This window comes from Lathamus discolor, chromosome 1, assembly GCF_037157495.1.
Source record: "Lathamus discolor isolate bLatDis1 chromosome 1, bLatDis1.hap1, whole genome shotgun sequence".
NCBI lineage: Eukaryota > Metazoa > Chordata > Aves > Psittaciformes > Psittacidae > Lathamus > Lathamus discolor.
The window spans coordinates 129756913-129775909 of NC_088884.1; the positions used below are offsets into that span (position 1 = coordinate 129756913).

General features: G+C 34.4%; 1 long non-coding RNA gene across 1 annotated transcript in view; it reads left to right on the plus strand.

Moving 5' to 3' along the window:
- LOC136022152 (uncharacterized) overlaps positions 1 to 14754 on the plus strand; it is a 189201-nt gene extending 174447 nt beyond the window's left edge. Inside the window, exon 3 of the long non-coding RNA XR_010616019.1 lies at positions 14563 to 14754. This is a non-coding gene — a long non-coding RNA (uncharacterized LOC136022152). The remainder of the gene's footprint in view (positions 1 to 14562) is intronic.
- Positions 14755 to 18997: the final 4243 nt, after the last annotated feature.

The following is an 18997-nucleotide window of genomic DNA, read 5'->3' on the forward strand; positions in this document are numbered from 1 at the left end:
TTAGGAGTTACATACCATATGTTAGATACAGGGAGCATTTTTGAATTATTATCTGATTATTTCAATAATCTAATAGTAGAAAATTATGAGGTGAAATTTCTTCTAAATCTGAGATATCACGTTCCTAAATATTAAATGCCTGTAAATTCCCACTTACAGGAAAAGATTGTTGGGTGTATGTTTTTATTGAATTTCATCAACTAGAGGGAAAGAGTCCAAATATCCTCTGGTAACACATGGCTACAGATGATTTTGTACTTGACTAGCAGAAATCATAACTGATCTCAGTCACTGAATAAGCTGTTCAATTCCTTGAGCACCCTGTGAAGCCATAAAACGTGATTCTGTACACTTTTATTGTACATCAGAGGTGTGTGATCCAATATCATATTTACAAAACAAACCCTAAGAAGTAGCTCAAAAGTTTTTATCTTCTTAAAAGACTAGAAAAAAAGTTTTGGCACTTTTTTATACAAAAGGTAGTGATCAAGCTAGATGTGTAGCTGTCTGAATAATTTACAGTCATCTCTCTTAATTTAATCATTAATGTCCACAGCATGTTTGAGAGGATGAGAAGTATCTTGCATGCACTAATTATTCAAAACACTTTAAAAAAATGTATTTGTGCCAATAGTTCTTGATTTGTATCTCATTTATATTTGTCTCTGAAATACTGAGCTTTCATTTTAGACTGGATTGCAATTGTATTCAGTTAGTTTATGTACACAATTTCTCGTCTTTCATTGAATTTAAAAAGAACAAAAATATTATCAACCTTCTATGCATACGTAACTCATTGTATTAAAATGAGGAATCAGTTTTCATGGCTATTATGCACAATCGAAAAAAAAAATATGTTGTTCAAGCACCTGTATAAAATGAAGAATATTAATATGAATTTTTAAGTATTTGCCCAATTACAGAAGTGTATGTATAAATGACCAACAGAAAAAAAATCAGCTGCATGTATGGTATGGAATCCAACTTAATCATCTCCATGGAATAGATGACAGGGACCTTTTTTTATTTTCAAAGTTCTGCTTTATAATTTGTTCATCACACTGTGCCTTGCTAATATATAAGCTACCCATTAGCTTGAAATACTACACTGTGCCAATTCCTTCTTTGATCGAGCCCTATGATGTATATTCAAGCTGTCAGAAAAAGCAAAAATTAAAACTACAAACAGAAAAAAAAAGAGATTGAGACATTACAATGTTTTGGGCCTCAACTGCCTAAGATGAGATACAGTATACAATTCTGTAAAACCGTCTTTAAAAATCTTAGTTCTAATTAATGTTGGATTCACTTCTGCATTTGCTGAACTGAAATATTTTGATGCATCGGATCATTTAAGTGCACACACATCATAGAGGGAAAGGATTTTTTTTCTTGAGATATTTTTACTGTAAAACTTGCAGCAAAAGGAAACACTGCTAACAGATCTAAGTCTCAGTTTGTCCATGTGACTTTTCTACCTCCAGAATCAGAGCTGTAGTTGTTATACTTTTTGGTTTACTAACATACATGGTTACCTAGCAGTATCTTTTTGGTGTCTTGTCTTCCAATTTTCTTTCTTTTTAAAAGACAAACATTTGTTACTGGTTTAGAAAGGATTTCCTTGCTTCACCACTGTATAGAAAGACATTTCAACATCAGTTATAAGACAGAGGCAGGGGTATCAGTTATTTAGTACCTAAAATGCAAGCTGAAGAGATAAAACATTAGAATGACACAGCTTTAGCACATCTTGGTCTATGTGGTTGTTATTATTTATGAGTGTATTGTGACATTCAAGTACTGTAATACTTGAACTATGTTCTCTGTTTCTTGTATCAAGCTCATTCAGAACTACCACTGATCTCACAGTTCTGTGAGGATGAACAGAGTTCTTCAAAAACACATTATTTCTAGCACTAAGAAGCCTAGCTAGCTGACTAAATTTAACAGTATTCTTACTAAAAAACAAGTCATTATTCCCTGGTCAAAATCTTTGACACTGCCAGTGTTGTTTAGTAAGTGTAAGAATTGCACTTGCTTTCAGTGTGATTAAGCTCTTTTGAGAATTTGGGGTATGGAGACCAAGACACAAGATACATGGAATACTGCACAGAGCCTCGGTGCTACAAGGAGCTGCTTCTGAGGCTGGAAGAAGCATAGATGCAGCAACAGACTGCAGCCTTACTGCAACACTCTCCAACACTAATTAGCCTCTGTACAGTGCCAGGTTAAAATGATGAGAAATGAAAGCAGGTGACGATATAGAGCACGCACTCTGCCATGTAGGTATAATAGGTCTCAAAGACCAGTCTTTGGAATGCTGGAACACAGCAGTCCATTATATCATGTGGATATACCCTGAGTAATTCAATGAATACTGATCAAACTTCGTGTTATGTATTCTTTAGAGTTTTTATGGTGTTTGTTTTTATACCTGTAGTCTTTAGAAGTCCTTACTTTTGGTTCACCCAGTTAATGGCCACATGAAAATGCCCTCCTAATTTAGTAGAAAGGAAAGTAGAAAAAAAATGAGGACGTTTTTGTGGTATTTTTTATACAGATAGCATGAGTGCCTCTATTTTTTCTTCTAGAAGGTAATGATCACAGAGTAAGTCTTCAACATAACCCTATTATTAATGAAGCCATAAAATTCTTGAATGAAAAGAACAATGTGAGAGTTAATAGGGATAGTACTATTTCTCTAGTTAATAAAATGCCCTTCTACTTTGTAAACATTCCACAGAGTTCTTCTGCTTGGTGTTCAAGGGCTGAAATTTATCATGTTTAAATTTCATGCATATAATACATGGGTGAATACTTATTTATGCCATGGCAGCATTGCACCAACATTTAGAGTAAATACTGCTAGTATCATCACTCAGGTATTATAACTGAAACATTTAATTGTAAGTAAAGCAATATCAAAAGGCTAATGACATCATGTAGCAGCTATGTTGCTTTCTGATTGAAATACTTCTAAAGCAATGGTGTTAGATATTTCTAGTCAGAAATAATTTATATGTGGTGTTCGAGGCTTCTGAGCTATACATACATGATTATTTTTTCAGCTAAGATAAAATGCAAATAATACTATAAATATAATATAAATACAAACTATAGCAGCACAAAGACGAATACAGAATGTATTTGCATTTGTTCATTCATATAGGGTTTGTCTTCTATTTCAGAAAGTGATTGGGAATATGAAGAAAGAGTGATTCTACATGTACAATTTCAAATAATCATTTGGAATTCTCCATATAATGACTGTTATCTAGAAATGGTGAACAGAATATTTCAGGTGTATTTTTTCTTACTATTTCTTTTATAGTCTATACGTAATTACTCCCACAGAGATGGCACTGACTAAACACTTTTCCTCTTTAAAACCAGTGCATATTTTCCCAGCTGGAGATTAATGCATATTAGGACACTTTGCTGATATTTTGCCATTGGAAAAATATCTGTTTATCTAAATTAGTATCACCAGCATATTGATTCTTTTGCTTGGAGCATTTCTAGTCCCGTGCAGTTCTGGAGCATGAGAAATGACAACACTAAACCCCCAGTGAGAACCCTCACTACTTTCATGTTTCTGTTTTCAAGAGGAGCCATAAACCATTTTAAACTAACTCTTGATGTATCTGTTATGCCTTGCATAATTTTACAAACATTTCAGATTATTAGACCAACAATTAAAATTCCCATGGGCATTTAACTCTGAAAATTATTTGAAGAATTCATTCTTTTGTGGCCATACAATATGGTGTCCAGAAAAAAAAACCCAGCAAGCAAACAATGATCCAGCAGAGGTATAACAGAATGGAGACTCTGGAATTCCACCTCACATTTTATGAACATGTACAAAGAAGAAATATTAAAACTCATATAATAGCTTTTATAATCTGTAATTTAGTACAGTCCTGACTGCTTCCTGAAAGTTACATGATCACCAGATTGGCATAATTGTCTGACTTTACCCAGGCATGCTTTCATAGGCAAATAAGTCTCATCTGTTATCAGTACTCTCACAATACCTACCTAACAATGGAAAGCAGCAGTCAAACTAGTCAGAACAAATAAAAAAAACTATCAAGCAAACAAAAAAGTAAAAACGATAATAAAAAAACTCCCAACAACCAAACCAAACCAAACCAAAACACCACAATCAAAAAATATCCACACTTTTCTTTTCAATGGAAGTTTAAGAAAGGGGTTTAATTTCTGTAGATCAAGCATCTGAACCTGATATTCCTGAAGTCCTCTATCTTTCTAAGCCAAATATTTATTATTGTATGATGTTATATATTTTCCTCAGGACTTTGTTGTATCATCTTGTAAAGTGCATAACAATTTCTTAATAGAATCTTGGTTCTGTTGCTACATCTCATGTCAAATCAGTTTCCTAATGTTCTTTAGAGCTGTTCTGTCTTTTCTGCTAAGTGGTATAAAACTGCTAACATTTGACAACATTATTACATGAAAGTGGAGCAGTAAGTTGGAAGATGGTAAATTTATATGTGTTACATTGATTTGAAATAAATATATGAAAGACTCAAAACATGTCTTAATTTATATAATAGTGCACAATCGTGCTTGCATAGAATGCTGTGAATGCAGGAGGTCAGGTGACTTTGGCAGTCAGGCACACCCTTTTTTTCCAAGGTTTTCAGGCACAGTTGCTAAACTGATGAATAGGCTTGTTTTGATGTTCTTATTTTCATTGTTTGGTAAGATGCAGTACAGCAGGTATTTTTTTGCCCAACAAAGAAATATTTTAAGGTGAAATGACAGGTCATTAGGCACTAAATCACTGATATATTTCAGTATTGTGGAATACGAAAAGTCTGCGTCATGAGTCTACAAATACTTAAGAGTGTGAACTAGGATATGGGAGAGCACAACTATTCCAACTGCTACACCCAACTAACGTTATCTGGGGAGAGAATTCATTCTTGGTAAAAAAGATTGTAAATTTTGTTTTAAATTACTCCTTCTAACAAAATGAAATTTCAATTCCAGATCCCATAATAAGAACTGAACTGGCGAAACAAAACATATTAGATGGATTCGTAATCATAGGCTTCGATCCCAGTAGTTCAGATTAAGGAAGGGTTTTTCTGACTGTATGTGGCTTTAGAGGTTTAGTATGGTGAGATGAAGAGGAAAAGTGAACAAAGAGAGTTTGGCAACAGTTTAATGCTGTCATTTTGGAATAAGTAAAATGTTCCATATTTCTGTGGTTAATAGAATTTAATTACTAGCAAGGTTTGTTTATATCATACAGAATCGTAGGTTGTCATAGATGCTTACGTAAAATTAGAAAATGTAGACAGTCTACAGCAGGTTTCTTAGGATGCTAGTCTCTCCTCTGTGATGCTATTTTCTCCTTATAGTTCTTACATGATTTATGAAGCTGAAAAAAATGGGACTGTAATCTGCTAGTGCAAAGTATTTACTCTCTGGAACAAGGAAGAAACTTCATACTAGTTGGATTTAAAATTACGGTGTCTGTGGTCTGCTCTTGGGGTAGAATGGCATACATTACCTCTTACACAATCAACTTCATGAAAATTGCTTGAAAATTTCAGTATACAGGTAAATTTCAGGAAGTAAGTAAAGAAAAATTGAGACTGAGTGAGGAGAGCAAATGAGATTTTCTGTTAGCTGTAAAGAGCAAAGTGTAATACTCAGAAGAGCAATTGATAACTCAGTCTAAATCAGCCTCCTGAAGGGATTTAACCCCGATGTAGAAATATCCATCATGCCTAATGGTGTCAATAGAAATCATGCCTAAAAATATGTCTGATGCCTTTGAAAATGAGTCTTTTTTGAGTGTCTTTATGTGTATTCTTTCTGCTGTCTTCTCCTTTCCTAAGAAAGCTAGATAGCATAGATCTGGACAGGATAAGTAAATGACCAGTTTCTGCGGTCCCAGGAAATTACATTACTTAAATGATCTCACTGGTCAGGATTTGTTTCTAGTATTCAGGATGAACTAGCATTCTAGAACAACTCAGTTTTGATGGTTATACCTTTTCCTCTAGGTCTCCACCTTTGCTATTGATTGCCAGTTATATGCATTTATCCTCATGTCTTAGGCTTAAACCTTCTTCCAAAGCTTTTGTTTACTAAAGACTTTAGATTACTTTATATTTCTATGGATAGTAACCAAATTCTTTAATTTAGGAAGGCTAAACAAATCAAACGTTTTCAGCCTTTTCTAGTTTATAAACCCAGTACCTAATGCGCACATTCTAGTTGTTTAGTTTATAAGTGCATGAGACTGAATTTTGTATTTTCATCTTTGATTTAATTTTGTTACGTTCCATTAATGTAGTTGACAAAGTCATAAAAATGTTTCTGTAAGACCTCCCAATCATTTTGTGCTGAAAATAATGGAACAGCGTCAGCAACCTTCACTCATACACTGCATTTTACAGATTCATTAAGGGAATACATAAGATCCACCTCATTTAAAAAGCTCTTCTAGAAATCTTCCTTCAGGCTCTATCTAGCTTTTTCTTCTGTCGTAATTCTTCTCCAAGCTCCTATCCTCATCTTAACTTCCTGTGCTTTACCAGCTAAATCAAATCTGTCACATTTCTGCTTTTCATAAAAATTATTTAGGTTACTTAAAAGCTACTTATTTGCCATCCCAGTCTATGAAAATATTTTTTTCCTTTTACCGTGTCTTCAAATCTTCTTTGTTTCAGTGTTTTCTAAGGTCTTGTTTATTCCATAGTTTTATCCTAATACAGTAAATAAAATTTTAGCGGATTTCTTGATGTGTTGCAGTTATGGAGGTACATAGAACTGAATTACTGTTCACACGAGTAGCTTATAAACATTTGTGTTTCATAATCCCTACTACGTCTGCTGAATTCAGAAAAAAAAAAAACAAATTAAGCACTGTAGTTAATAATATCAAAAAGCTGATAAATTGTAGTTAGTTTTAATATGCTTTACTTAGAAATTTATTTCAGCTTTTTTACAATTTCTAGAAAGGAAAGTATTTTGAAGGAGTGGAATTTTGAAAAATGCAAGATGCAAACCATGGGAATATGTTTCAGGAAGATGAGCTGAGGTTCTGAGGCTAGTACCCACACTGACTGCTTCCTGTGCAATGCACGCTGAGTCCAAAAGGCTCTATAGAGCATCCACTCTGTACATTTCCATTCATCATAGGTCACAGAGCTCTTTCCAACCCTTGCAGGGAACGTTTTGACTAAAGCCTCAGTCTGCATGATGTTTGTTTTCCTTTTTCACATAGAGCACAACATGGAGTTATGACAAGCATATTACAGTTATAATGTGTCAATAAATTATAGTTGCTGTGATAAAATTGAGCATATGCATACCTAAAACAAAATGGCAAACTGATATGAAAACAAAATGAATGCCAAAATAGTGCCAGTGAGCATCTCTTCTGTATGTGAACCTGAGCAAGTTATTTATGGAAATATTATTAAAAAAACCCAACAAACCAAACATCTGAAAATACTGGAGAGCAAATCTCATTGTATGATGAACAGTTTAATATTCTTGTCTTGAATCTTTTTTTTCACAATCTAGAGATTATATTGTTGAATTCAAAAGTATATGGGAACAAGCCACTCCAATTGGTACATTGAAAGTCATTAAATTGTACGAGGATTCTTCTTTAATACTTAAATATTGCAAATAAATGGTTTGATGAAATGTCAAGTGCACTCTCAGTGGAATATAAACTCATGGTAATCCATTTAGTGTGTTTTGATATAGACAAAACTCCTATGCAACAATAAAAGCTGTAGGGCAACCTGTACTTACCATGTGCTGTGGTCAATTTCAACTTGTGCTTTTGACTAATCCACCCATACTGCATCCAGTCTAACATTCATAGTGTCTAAGCAGCTTATTTGCAGTAAAATCTCTTCTATCATCCCAAGCCCCTAAACGATACAATGGAATTACATAATTTTGATGACCAGATACATTTGCTTCATAGGTAAAACTTAAAATTTATTTTAAAACCTGTAAGTTCCCAAAATGAAATGATTTAAGATTAAAAGAAACATCCTGAATGTTGAACAAATTTTAAGAAGTCTTAATTGTACAGGAGATGATATTTTCAATATATATCCTATGTATTTAGTAGAGTTTAAAAGCTCTAACATAGTGAACTTCCCATCCTTAATAAGGAGGAAGTGTCTAAGTGCTCTGTACAGCAACTTCAAGATTAGAACATACGATTTTTTTCTTTTTGTTGTTTCTTTAGGGCTAATGTGTTTTTATTAGGAAGTTTCTAAATATCTGGGATTTGCTTAAATTAATGACCCTCAGACTTCAAGAAATGAGAATAGTTACAGTTTAGTAACTCCAGGTAATGTGAAAGTACTGGGGTTTAGGAACCGAGCTCTAACTTCCATAAAATTAGAAATTTCAATGACCCACTTTAAAAAATTATATCTCTAAAAGCATTGTATATGCTATCCAATTTATTTATTAATGGAAAACAAAGATTTCACATAATTCTGAATTAAAACATAAAATATTACATGCTTTAATTTCCCACGTGCAGTTTTGTATGCTGATGTATCTTAGAATGCAAATATTAATATTGCAGTATAAAATGTGATCATTTTAAGAAGCATTTCATTTTTTTTCCAGATTTCCTCCAGACTTTAATCTGTCTGCAGAGAGATTTCAGAATTCAACATTTATATAGTGGTCCTATTTATATGAACATGTAACACATCTTTCTGTCATTATGCAGTAGTGACAACATAAAGTTTCTTCCGCGTATAAAGTGTTCATTTATCGTAACTATCTCAGTTTCCTGTTCTTCAGCACTGAATTTGACAGATACACTCTGCACTCTCAGACGCTTCCTTAGAACTGTATAAAGGGGAATCTGCCAGAGCAACTTGTTTCAAAGAACTTCTAAATTGACTGCAAAAATAGCAAAATATATCCAAGGAAAAAGATACCGCAATCATTAACTTACTTTAAGAACAGCACTGATTATTAATACATTTTAAAGAGTATAAATATAAAGAGGTATTTGATGTATATGTATATTCCTTCCCTATAACTTGTTTTCTCATTTTGCTGTATTGTGAATGAGAGAATGAAGAGCAGTGTAGAGACTTAGTGTGTGAGAATCTTTAACAATTGATCTTTACTATTTAAAGAACTTTTATATCAAAAGGATAGATTTCAGCTTCTCTGTAAGATGCCTGCCTGAGTTAATTGGCCCTTGCGCAGACAAATCCTCAAAAATTCTGCATGTAAAATGGAGCCGGGTCCATTCTCAGTCTCTTCAGCCCAGTACAGCTGCTCCATGCTCTGTTTTTCTCCACCTTTTAAGGCTTTCTGCCCTACCAGGTTGTCAATATTGTAAATATAATGGATAATCCTACCATCAAACATTATTAAGAGCTGACAATGATTCTTGGTTAGTAAAGTAGATTTTCTTCCCTTCTTCCTGACAAACGAAGCAGAGACAGCCGTCAGGCAACTCTGCTTTTGTATCCAAAGAGCACCAGTCACATCACTGAAGTGATACAGAGGGGTTTTGCTTGAACAGAGCGTTAGTTGTTGTCAAAACTCTGCAAGGGTCTGACAGCTGTTAGCTTTCAGGAGCAGCACAGAATGAGGCTTAATAGTGTAGAGTACTTGGGGTTTAGAAAATATAGAGTAAATAAATTTAGGAATAAGAGGAGATTAGAAGCCACAGAACTCCTACCCAAGTGATAGGGAAGGGGGGTTCACAGGAGAATAACAACTCATAGAAAACAGCAAATACATCAAGATACTGTGGGAAGGAGTTACTTTGACACAGGCTTATGTTCTTCTGCCAAGTGTTATCGATTCCTTTCTTCATTTTTGTGCTGGAAAGGGCATCAGACCTTCTGCACTCTGTAATATGCACCTGCTTATAGTGTTATGCTTGCTTAATAGATTCTATAAAAAATCATCAGAAAGATTTCACTCAAAATTTTATTTTGTTTTTATATAGAAACTGTATTGCCAGAAAAGAAGTGTTTTTTCCTTTCCTACTCGTAACTTGTTTCTGAGACCTTGGTCCTAACAGCTAGATTAAGTGCATAATAATGAAACCAAGAACTATTTTATTGATATTATCTATTCCCTTATTGCCATCTACTAATATCTCATTCAAAATACATGGTAAGTGAAATTTTCAAGTACTTCAGGTGATTTCTAATATTGAATAGTTTTGAGGAGAGGGTCATATTGCCTACATTCATGAGGGAGATAAAGAACAATGTGAAACACTTATTGACATTTTTTTGAGTTACTTTGTGATTACTACTTCATTTGGAATGCTAAAATCAGCAATAATGTGAGGGAATGAACCTGTTTATAAGGTTAAGTTTATATTTTTAATATTTTCAATTGAATCTATGTAGCCTGTCATTTGATATCAAAATTCACTAACTAGTTCCTCTCTTCTGTCCCCCATGGTGCTGTTTTAATCTCTGTTTTAAATCTAACTTACAAAGTTATTTTTTGGTGTAATTGCAGAATATATGATCTAATATTAGACTGGAAAAGCCATGAATCTCTATTAATCTAAATAATTTAGACATGGGAATAATAAGGAGGATGTACACTAACTTTGTACATTATATGGGAAATTGTATGTTAGGAAATGGAAATGGGGCTATTTTGAAAAGAAAGACCAGCTGAAATACTCTGCCTTGCTCTTATACTTCCCATTGAACTCAGAATTTGGGTTTGCATTCACTTACTTGCTCTTTTGCCGTCTTCTGAAATAGCAGTACCTCATATTAAATTATCAAGACAACACTTGTCCATAGTTTTGTACACAGAACATTGAACTAATGGATCAAAACTGTATCTTGGAATGTTTTGCTTAGGTATCCTAATTTTCTACCCAAGTTAGATATTTGGTTTATGGCATATAAGAGGTATGTGTTTATAAGTAGCAAGTAGCTTTTGAAAGAAAAAAATTACTTGCATTAAGCTCTTATGTGATAATGGTATAAAAAGATATTTTTTCTTCTCCATTAAAAAGGGTGTCTGAGATCTTCAAGTTACATATGAATGTATGATATGACTATATAACATTACTGTCATAATATCATTATATAAGTGGAAACAAGCTTTGGAGAATTTTGGATTTATCACAGCTATTAAAATAATTCTGGCTTAGAGGGGAGAGGGGAATTTATATGAATTTATTCTATTGTAAATGTGTTCCCCAGTGTTATAAAAATTACTTCAGCTGCTGCTGCTTAGGAAAAAGAAATCAATAAAGGAAGTCAGACATAACAGATGAGAATTTCAGGCCCAGTGACAGTAGGCAGACACCTGGCTGCCTTATATCTACACACCTTTCAGTCAAGTAGTATGTGTACTGCAGTGGAATAAACTGAAGACACTGGCAGCCAAGTAGACTTTGATCACTTTTGTTCATAGATGTGACTCATATTTCAGTAGCCACTTTTTTCTAAGCTACTGATCTTCCCTAAACTTTACAGTGAGTGCTCAGTGAACTTAAAGAAACCTTTACTCATTCTGCAAACAGACATTAAATACTCACGCTGGGCCTCACTTTTTTTTTTTTTTTTCTTAAAACATCAGATACAGTCTCATTTTTTACTTTTTTTTTTTTTTTTTTTTTTGTCCAATGCCCTTCACATTCTACAGAGCAAATTGTGGCATGAGTTTCTTTTCATAATCACATTGCTCTCATTAATTCAGTTTTATAGCAGAAATGAAGTTTGAAAATACTAGTTTGCCTACATTTGTTTTGTTTTATAGGTTTTGTTCATGCATGGATTTTGTTGATTTCATGGCACATTAAGTTACTGTATACAATTAAAAATAAAGACAATAAATGCATTTTCAAAAATCACCCTAATATGTCTGAAGGGAAGGCTAGGAAGAGTTCACTTTTACATGGATACTGAAGGCATAGTGGGGATTGCCTTGTTCTTTTTGTTGTTTGTAGTAGTAGACTGCATTCTGGGAAACAACATACTGCTGGAAAACTGTGGTTTAACCTTTGGTGCTACTGCTCCTGTGCCAGTGTAGTGTCTTGACGGATCTAAGAGACGATCGTTATTTGTTATTAATGTTGTCCAGATTAGAGCATGTTGGGGTGGGCTCTGTGCAGTCTGCGAAAGTTTCATGTGCACAATAGAAAAGTGAAGCTGTATGTTGTGTGTTCTGGATGTGAGATGAAGGCATGTGGGAATCTGAGTATTTAAAACCTGCTGAGGTAATACAAGAAAGTTGCGGAAAATGGAGGGAGCCAAACTTGCTGAACTGTTCTCTATATTGCCTGTTCAGCATAACCTCTGCAATGAGCTGTGCCTTATAGCGCACAAGATTTTACTTTAAAATATAAAACATAACCAAAACCACACTAGGACAGAAATAATGCCTGGCTAGCAGAACTATAACTCGATAGTGTAGTCGAAGCCTCAGTTTGCTTCTGCTAGATCTAGTTTATCGTTGTTTTTTTCCAGTGGAGCTAACTGGATCCTCTTTCCACCTCCCTGCCAGTCAGAATAATTGTTGACCCAGTCGAAATGCATACTGTGCTTTCTCCCCACCAAAGATGAAAAGCAGCTGTTAGTTATGTTGTTTCAGGTCTCCCATAGGCATCATATCTATCAGAAGCAGAGTGCTACCCAGGAGTTGTGGGAGTAGTTGCTGCCTTGCTGCACCTTTCTCTTTTTAATGCTACAAGAATCATAAAAAACTTCCCTTAAAACATCTCAATCTCCAGTCTCTCTAGGGAGTAACTCGAAAAAAAAGAAACCAAAACAAAGCATTTCATATGGTCATTTATAGCCAGAAGTATAGCTTAAGAACACAGCATGGAAAGAAACAGGTGAAAACTGAAGATTTTTGCTTTCAATAGAGAGGAATACTGAAAATCCCCCTGAAAGAGATACTCAGAAGCATTAGGTTTAGATTTTGAGCTCTCTAGGAAGTCATCTTAGAGGTGATTTTCTGAAACAGTCTTGTCTTCTGCCTTTTAGTTAATGTTTTGTGATAATCCCTGGTATTCAAATCCAAAGAGATAGTTTTTCATTCCTGTTATATTAATCTGAAATTATTCATTATATTAGTACTTGCTCTTTTCTTGGCAACATCAAAAATGCCTATTAAACGTAATCATTACAATTTTTTCCAGCAATAGCGATCACAGAAAAGTAGCATTCTAGCATTACTAGGTTAACAAAATTTTGCAAGCCTGCAAGTATTTACAGTGGTTTAGATGTATGAAAGAGGCATGGCAAGAAAATACAAAATCTTCAATAAATACATTCTTTATTTTTTTAGGGGATATATAAATAACGTTTTTTGAGAAACCAGGAATACTTTCTGGTTTGTTCATATTTTAATAGCATACTCCTCTTTGCTGTTTCAGTAATTAAGTATTACGACATTGCAGAAAGCGTAAATCCTGCTGAGATGTTTGAGTTTGGAGCCACCTCTCAATGTACAAACAAAATAAATTAAAAAAAAAAAAACCAGAATAAAAAACACAAAAAAACACCCATGATCTTAACAGGCTTGTTTTGCTTTTACCTTTGAAACAAAATTGAGCAGTAAAGCAATATGGCCTACTGAAACTGTTCTAGCCTCGTTGTTAACTAGAACCTCCTTTTGAAATTCATTGGCTTCAATTACATTTTTTAAAGAATTTTAATTATGTGCCTGAAAAGAATAAAGATGCTTCAGGCTCCATTTGTTTATCATGGAAGGCCTAAAAAAATGAGGACAGAGCTTCCCAGCTCATGCAGGGGTTGCAGAGAGAGAGAGATGACTTTTAATTCGACAAGTTCAGAGAGATTTCTTAGTTTGACGCGCACAGCAGGGGGTCTTTGAGTGCCTGGCAATACTTCTGCATTCTGAGCTTTGAAAGTCTTTCCCTGCAGCAGAAATTGTATCAAAAGCCAATGATAATATTCCCTGCAAGGTAAAGGACCCTATTGAAGATTTCTAGAGCTGTTTATTTATTCATCACAGTTTTTTCTTTTAGGACGTACCAGGCGTATAGGTAATAATTCACAAAGATGCTAGGAAAATGAAATAAATAAATAAATGCATAAATAGGGATCCCTCATTATTCGTTCACCCTTCCCTTAAGTTTTCCGTAGGCCAAATTCACCTATAGCCATGTTCGCCTATAAAATTTACTGTCAATCCTTACCATGTATTCTGCATAAAACCTTCACTTCAAATTTCAGCTTTTCCATATTTTTGCAGAATTGTAATTTCTGTCTGCCTCCTACCACCAGCTGAGTACATAAGATGTTTATGGCCATTTATTTCCAGTAAACCCTCGAAGTAGATTAATTTTACAGAAGGATATTCAATTTCTTAGGGGTCTTTTTAAATCTTATTTTTAAAGCAGATTTGAGGTAACTGTTTCAAAGCCAAGATTAAAGTGTTATTTATATTCCAGAGATGAGAGTTTCAATGTTTTGGCATTACTTTTATTTGAAAAGTATATTTTTTTATATTTGAAAATTATGTTTTTCTTTCTGTTTTGGTTTTGTTTTGTTTCTGCAGCAGATCTGGGACTGTAAGACTACAACAGCCTTTCTCTTGTGTAATGTCAATGTCGGCTATCACTTTGGCAGAATCAGCCAGCTCAGTGAAGACAGAAAACCCCTCCTTCCTCCTGTTTTTTCATCTGCTGGTGGCATTCAAAGTGGCCTTCCCTTATAATTATTGGTGAGTGACCACATGGGGAAAACAGTTCCTTGGTGCAAATAAACTTCTTTCAAAAAGTTGGGTTGACTGAGGGGTTTCCAATTTTTTCCAAGTATGAAAAAACCTCACATATGCAGGTGTTTGGGTTGTTGGGTTTCGGTTTGCTTGTTGTGGGTTTTGTTTTGGTTTGTTTTTTTTTTAATAAGTGGTAACTTGAGATACTTAACAACACTTGAGTTCTTTAGACTTTTTAACATTTAGAGAATACTGGCATGCGTGCCTATTCAAACTGATTGAAACAATCTGTCAAAAGACTATTTAGAGAAAGAAATGCTTCCTGACAGCAAACAAGAATCTCTTCTCTCTTCCTGTTACTTTCTGTTGGCTAAATGGTCTGAAATGGTATAAATTGATAATAACTACCCAAATATGGCAAGGGGAAACTTTCACAAGTGTAGCAATTAAGGAAGATAGCTAGAGGCTGCGTTCTGGGACCCTTCTGGTTTGGGAAGCATGCCTAGGGTGGAATCACAGCACTGCAGAAATTCTGATACCCTGGGCAGTCCAGGGATAATGTAGTAACCGTAGTAGCTCCATAAGGCTGTCTAAATTACATAGTTCAGTACTGAAAAAGTTTTCAGGTCATTTGAGGCTATCTCAGCTGATTTATTCTGCTTGAGACATCCAGTATGCCTAAAGAGATTTTTAGTGTTGAAAACACGTGGATATAGTGAAACAGCCATCCATGGCTCAGAAATAAAAAAAATACTTTAACCTGGGTTGGAACAGTTTGGAAGCTGTAAATATGAGCAGGAACTAAGGCTGGAAATTATTTAAGGATTATACATTTAATCTAAAGACATTGCCATGAAGAGTCACCTAGCTGGCTGCCATTCCGTATTAACTACATTGTTGCAATTATCGCCTATTCAGACTGCAGCCAGACAACTGTGATGTATCATTTATGACTGTATGATCAGTAATGTTTGATTTTTATTAATTATTTTTCTTAACCATATGTGTACTTGCAGTATGTCAATTTAAAGGACGAGAGAAGCTTCAAAAGAAATATTAATAGGAGCATTATCATGGCACCAGACTAACAAAATAATGTCTTTCCTTCAAAGGAACACTTCCAGCAAAAAGAAAGGCTGGTATATGTAGTGTATGTCTCTCTTGCTTAAAGAATGAGCACTGTGGCCATTTAGAAATCCTTCAGCTATGGGTTAGCATTGCCACTGATTTCCTTGGCTTCTACTAATCAGGGAACAGAGCAGAGGAGAGAAAGAAGAGGGCAGAAAATTAGCAGAATTGCATGAATGGCTATGTTCTATCAATGTTCTTTCTTTCTACATCAACTTTGTGATGGAGTTTTACTAATTTTGTGATTAGCATTTGGGTGTATAGGTAAATCAGTATCAGGCTGGATTTTGAGGATTTGTGTGAATCCCTTAGAACTGAAATAAGCCTTCATCCTGGTCTGGGATCGTTATACTAACAATTTAAAAAAATGAAGGAATGAATAAATGTATTGGATGAATACATTCTGTACAGTTTTCTGTCTAGTCACATAGTTATAACCACATACTGCAACATGTAGTGATGTATGATGGAAAGGTTGCACACCATTTAAAACGTGAGGGGAGGGTAGATTTTCAAAGCATTCATTCTTTTAGAAAGACCTTCTTTAACTGTGTTTCCATTCTAAAGTTTTTTGTCAACTTAGTTTTCTGTCTTCATAGGATATTGCAGAGCAGCTGTATAGAATAACTTGCTGTTTGATCCTATTATGAATTTTGCACATATATCTGCTTTCGTTTAAAATGGATCGGACAGAGCTATAAACAGTCCAACATTTAAAGACTCAGAATTTCTTATTTTCCATGCAAGATTCCATGGGTAGGCATACACATCACAACTTATTAAGTTGTAATTGCATTTTTTTCAAATCTTTCAAGAGGACCTGGTTATTAATAACAGGTAATTGGACCACAGCAACTGCTCTGTCCTTATTAAGAAATTAAGAAAATAGCAGCTTGGTAGAAGTTAGGAGGTGACCAGAAAGGATCAGGTATAATTGTTACCATTTCTCAGTGCATTTCTGATAGCGCAAAAGATAGCTTTTTAACTTTTGGCTACATCCAGGGTTAGAAAGAGGTGACAAAGCATGTCAGTAATTTATGATGTTATGTTTTCCTGTGTTAATTTCTCTTTGATACAACTACATACTTCTGTGTGATCTGCCAGATGGTTGTAGGTTCCGTAATATGCTGCTTTCATTCCATTTAGCACATATTTGATATTTTGGTCAATTTTGACATTTTACAAAGAGTAAGGGGACTTAATTCCAGAAAAATGAGAGGAGTAAATTGATAACTAAATACATTAAATATTGCATTTATATACCTATAAATCTTCCCCCTGTATGAAGAAGATGGGGTTGAACACATTCTTGGTTTTAATCCACCTCTGATTATTTTATTGGGTTTTTTTTAAAGCTTCAACTATTTTTCAGGAATTTGGTGAAAAATCCTGTGTAAGCTCTAACACAGAAAGCTTTAAAGGCAAGTTTACCCCTTTGAAGTCTGTAGCTCTGAACTAAATACAAAGGCTTTATGAGGACAATTCCTTGCAACTTACTTGGTTCAAATATGGATTGATTGTGTATACTGCATTAACTTCCAAAGTATAAGCTATCACTAATCTTAAACAGTGTTGCTCTCCTCTAAGTAAAGGACTTGGCTATAAAAGAGTATACATTTTTCTTTGTGTCTGCAAGTTTTTTCTTCACTTTTATTTATTTTTGTTTTGCCTAAACTCTTAGGAATCTGATGAAACTGGAATCATAGCACTCTTGTTTTTAAATAGTAAAGTCACACAAACTACCAACTAGCAGAAACATGATGCTTCAGGACCTAGAACTAATAAAGCCAGCTTTCCTTTGGAAATCTTGTTTTATTTGTACTGTAAGATTACTGATTTCAACTGCAACTCCAATTTCCTTATTCTTCTTGTCTCCTGTTACCTTCTTTGGCTGAACCCAGCCAGCTCCTTTCAGAATGCCTGAATTCTAGCCACATTCCTCTCCCTGGGGATATTAATTTGACTCTTCGTCCCTGAAACTTGTGGGGTTTAAATTATCTTTAAGACTTGGGTTTCGGTTTTGGTGGTTTTTTTTTCTTATTTCCCTAACACTTGACAATCATCCTGAAAAATTACTAAGTGGAGAAAGTTAGGACACATACAGACTGGGATTTTAGCTTTAGGTAAGGCCGAAATGCACAGGCATTAAAAAAGATCCAAGATGTAACTGGGATCCCCATGCTGCTGATAAAAACTCCCCATGTAACTCTGTAAAAGAATTTCCAGAAATTATTTTCTTTATTAAAAATCAAATTTTTGTAAACCGTACTTATGACTCTTAATTCCTTATTTGAAATTTGTTTGTTCAAATAGCAGATAAAACAATTCCTCCCCCTCCCGCCCCCCAAGGTTTTAACTTAGAAAATATATAAAAGTGAATTACTGATGTTAACTTGAAATTGTGTTGTGACTATTTATCTAAATCATCCCAACTACTCATGCATAAGTCTAATTTACCAATAAGAATAGAAAATACTAGTCAGTGATTGCTTATATAAAATGTTCAGAGCTCAAAGAAATTTAGAAATAATTCTGAGGAATAAAAATTTTTATGTAAAAATGCTGGAAAATACTTGAATAACATCTGTAATTCATCAAATATGTTAAATTAATTTTAGCACATTGCAAACAAAAATGAAAAAACAGTTACATACACACATGGACTTCATGAAGGTAAATTACTCCTTCTCAAATACGATTTTGATAATATGACTTCTTTGAGTACAAAAAACAAAAAAAAAAAAAACAAACAAAAAAAAAACCACCCCAAAACTAAGAATGGTGGTACTACTTTCTCTGTTAAACTATGGGTCAATTTAAGCCTAAGTGTAGAAGGCTGCCATGTAAAGGAAATAAATGAGAGGGTTCTGAAGAGGTGCCCGTAGCCTTTTGAGTGCCAGTCTTTTCAAAGCATTAGCTGTTCGTATGGTGTTTTATCAAAGTGCACTGGCAGTAGTCACAATTGAGCTATATTTGCCAGTTCCAGCTCAGGAATTGATTGTAGGATGTGCTAAGGCAATATTAGCACTTGCAGATACAATGGGCTAAATCATAAAGGTCATCTTCCCTTGTGTGCCTGTATCAATATATGCCAGCAAATTACTTCTCCACTAATTTAAATAATGAATTTAACATACCTGAAAATCTG